Genomic DNA, 4613 nt, shown 5'->3' on the forward strand with positions numbered 1-4613 from the left:
GTTTGAAAGGCATAAATTCATAGGCAATGCCAGGTAGAAGATAAAATGCACACTAGGGTATCCTAGTACTGGACAGACAACACTGAGGCCGTCTACAGGAAAGGACAGAGCAGACGGTTCTTCCTCAGGAGGCTCAGGTCCTTGGATGTGTGTAGCAGGCTGCTGAGGATGTTCTACCAGTCTGTTGTAACCAGCACACTGTTCTTTGCAGTCTCCTGCTGGGGAGGCAGCTTCAAGGCAGGAGCCCCACTGTCACCAGCAGACCTCCCGGAGTCCGATAGACACCCCCGTGTCTGCTGTGGATGTCGTAGGATTTAGTTAACACACACACACATACACACAGACCAGCCCACTTCCGGCTTTAGGCCTGGGCCATAGCAAACACACACCAGTATTTGCCATGTCTCTCCTATGATGCTTTTTTAGCCTCTCTTACTCTGAAATGTAATTTAATGTAATGTATTGCTTTATAAATGTTCTTAGCCGGTAGACAAACACACTCCTGGAGCTTGCTCGATCGCCTTGTTGAGAGGGGTCAGGGAAGAATTTTTACAGCTCACTTATCTGGCCCCCGGGTGATTACTGTTTTTTTTATTCCCTCTGGAATATGTAGAGAGTGGGTCGTATGCCCACCTCCCTTGTTCTTGTGTTGCCTCTGGGTATGAAATGCGCTATACAAATAAAGCTTTGATTGATTGATTGATTGATTGATTGATTGATTGATTGAGGGGACTCAAACAAGCTGAAAAAGCTGGTGAGGAAGACCAGCTCTCTCCAGAGAGGAGGATGAGGGACAAGCTGAAGTCCATGCTGGACAACCCCTCCCATCCCCTCCATGACAACCCCTCCCATCCCCTCCATGACAACCCCTCCCATCCCCTCCATGACAACCCTTCCCATCCCCTCCATGACAAGCTGTAGCAGATGGGGAGGACCATCAGCCGCAGGCTCATCCACAACGCTTCAGGTGCTCCTTTGTGTCTGCGGCCATCAGACTCTACAACAGTGCCTGAGTGTTCCTGTGTGAGTGCTGTATGTATGTATGTATGTATGTATGTATGTATGTATGTATGTATGTATGTATGTATGTATGTATGTATGTATGTATGTATGTATGTATGTATGTATGTATGTATGTATGTACTGTATCTGAGTATGTATGTAATTTATATTCTCTTGTATTTTTTTCCTTTTCAATTTAATTTTAATTTTAATTTCAATTTAACTTGATCTATTGTTTATATTATCTATCTACAGTATGTCTTCCGCTGTACCTTTCCCACTGCTACTGTACCTTTTCCACTGCTGAAACCCCAAATTTCCCCCACAGGAATTATTAAAGTATATCTTATTTTATCTTATCTTATCTTATCTTAAATTATCTTATCTCATCTTATCTTAAATTGCTCCCAATGAGCAGGCTAGGATATTGCATGGCAAATGTGTGAATGAGAGGCCATAAGCTGCTGTGGATAAAAGCGCTATATAAGTGCAGTCCTTTTTCCTTTACCATTAACAAATGAGAGGCTTATCGCAAAGACCTACATCCTGTGTATTGCTCAGACCCAAGGACGTGCATGTGTCAAATGAAGCGAAAAAAGGTAGGCTAGCCTACCTTTACCGGATCTACAAATGGCTTGAAAGCCAGCGGTACAACAATGTTATGCTGAATAGTTTATAACAGTGTTACAAGTGTTACACGTTGATTGGATGAGTGGTTGTTACAGACAGATATTCCTGCCTTTATATAGTTATATTAGATAGTTATATTAGCAGTGTGAAACGGGATTTAGAGTGACAACATAGGCCCGCTACTGCTAGCTAGCTAGCCCTCTACTACTTCTGTAGCTACTGTAGATAGGCACTAGCTAGAGACATGAGTTACGGTTGTGGCGAAGAGGCAGAGGCTGCTCAAGTTTTTCCAAACTGTCAATCAAGCGAAAGTCCTATGGGACCCAAAGCTGAAACCAAGGGGATTTTTCGGTGGACACTTTAACATCAGAAGCCTTACTGTAAAGAGCAGTTAACTAACTCATCTTCTATCTGACTCAAATCTGGACTATCTGTCTGACTGAAACATGGTTGAAACAAACAACTGCCGTGAGTATATTTACCTATCATACACAACAGCCACTGTCTGGAAGTGCAACCATTATGAAATTGTATACTGTTAGTGCTCGGTCTAAAAATTAGCAACTAAAAAAAAAAAAAAAACATAATCACGGTTCAAAAAGATAATTGCCTAAAAAAAGATAAGTGACTCACCTGAGTATATACTGTAGACTGCTGATTCAGTGAGAGTGTATCTATTTTGTACTTCACTATTTCTTTCTGTGTTAAAGTACTAAGTAATTCAGTCGCTCTGGGGTGATCTGCTGTTGAGATGAGGAAAAAGTGCAGTTTGTGAAATAAAAGAAACTTGAATGAGATAAGATAACGAAATAAGATATTTCATTTGTGTCATCATATTGTGGCTCAACAGGATTAGCAACAAAAAAAACATAATCACGGTTCAAAAAGATAATTGCGATTATGTCACAAAATTGCGGTTTGGCGACTATGTAATAATTGTTACAGGTCTACCTGCAACCTTACAGGAGAATTCTCCTTCGACTGTAGACAGTAACATAGCTGATGAAGATGGCGATAATAGATAATAACAGTCACACTACTATCCATTGTTAGGTCAGTTGAGTTTCTTCCCTGTCAAGCCAGCCCGATGATTCATAAACAATAACTAGCTAGCTAGCTAGCTAACACTATACTGTAGCTTAATATAAGGTGATTAACATTATGTGAGACAAGTAGGCTCGCTAGCTAATGTATCTAACTACTCAAAGTAGTTCAAGATTGGTGGTGCAGGGGGGATAGTCGGGGGGGTTGCGTCGTGTGGGGACACAAGTCTTGTTGATGAATCTGATGGCTGTGGGAAAGAAGCTGTTTGTGGCGTGTGGACCCGGTCCTGATGGCCCGCAGTCTCCTGCCAGGAGGGAGTGGGTCAAAGAGACCGGGATGGGAGGGGTTGGCCACCATCTTATTGGGAGAGGATGATGCGCTGCAGTCGGCCCTTGTCTTTGTCTGTTACGGCTGAGAACCAGGTGGTGATGGAGGAGGTGAGGATGGACTCCATGATGGATGTGTAGAAGAGGACCATCATTGCCTTTGGCATGTTGAATATCTTCAGCTGCCTCACAAAGTACACTCTCTGATGTGTCTTTTTAGTGAGGGAGCTGATGTATAGCTCCCACTTTACTTAACAGTTATCTTACTGACATTGTTATTATCGGCAGCATTGCTATCTTTAATAGATAAGCTACTAGTATCAGTGTAATGCTATCCATCCAGCCAGTAAAAATACCCATAGAGCCGTTAAATAAGGATTGAAAAGAGTAGAGAACAAGGGATGTTAGGGCCCCATGTCTGTGTTTGCCTTGGGCAACAAAATAACTAAATCCACCCCTGGCTAAGGGTTAGCTTTTTATCATATCTGCTTAGACTTGCACCTCACCCCATTGCTAAGGGTTAGCTTATTAAAATATCTGTTTAGACTTGCACCTCACCCTATTGCTAACGGTTAGCTTATTAGTTTACAGTAAGACCACTGGTCTTCCACAGAACAAGCACCTGCACTAGTACACATACAGTACATGCAAAAGATAAAAAGATGCAACCAAACCAGGTTCACTCTAACAGTCTCTTCATGCACATGATGACACATATAGATACATGCATTATCTGTAGAAGGAAGGGGCGCTGCCCTGGACAGTAAAGAGGAGCTCTATATTCACACTCTAAGTACAGTACTGTATGTACTCACAGAGAGAGAGAGGGAGAGACAGAGAGGCAGGGACGGAGAAAGAGAGATAGACAGAGAGAGAGAGAGAGAGAGAGAAGGAGATAGAGAGAGAGAGATGGCCATATGGAGGTGGAGAGGGGCTGAGCACCATATTGTGGAAATAAAGTGCAACCAGTGGCCATCTAAATAAATCCACAAAAAAACATCTAAGCGCTCTCTCTCTTTCTCCCTCTCTCTCCTTTTCTCTCTCTCCCTGCCTCTCTCTTTTTTCTCTCTCTCTCTCCATCTCCCTCTCTCTTTCTCTCTCTCTTTCTCTACCTCTTCTCCTTCTCTCCCCCTCTTTCTGCCCCCCCCCCTCCCCTCTCTCTCTCTTTAAGCAGAGATATGGTACAGTATGATGCAACCGCCCTGCTCCAGGAATACCTGGGGGGTCCCACTGCTTCATTAAGCCCCCTCCCTTCACACACACACACACACACACACACACACACACACACACACACACACACAGAAGCACCAGAGAGAGAGAGGGAGAAAGAGAGAGAGCGAGCAAGAGGGACACGCGCGCGCGCACACACACACGCACACACACACACACACACATGTGCGCACACATGCACACACACACACACACACACACACACACACACACGCACAGTACATCCAGGAGACTGAGAGGCAAGAGCAATAGTAAGAACAGGAGGAGCAGCAAGTTACATCCATTTTTCATGCTCCATCATCCCTGTAGCCCAGCTTTGAGCCACTTCCCCTCGTCCTGGATGAGAGAGGAAGACTGCGTGGGATTCAGGCTCGGAGG

This window comes from Borostomias antarcticus, assembly GCF_949987555.1.
Source record: "Borostomias antarcticus genome assembly, chromosome: 7".
Classification (NCBI taxonomy): Eukaryota; Metazoa; Chordata; class Actinopteri; order Stomiiformes; family Stomiidae; genus Borostomias; species Borostomias antarcticus.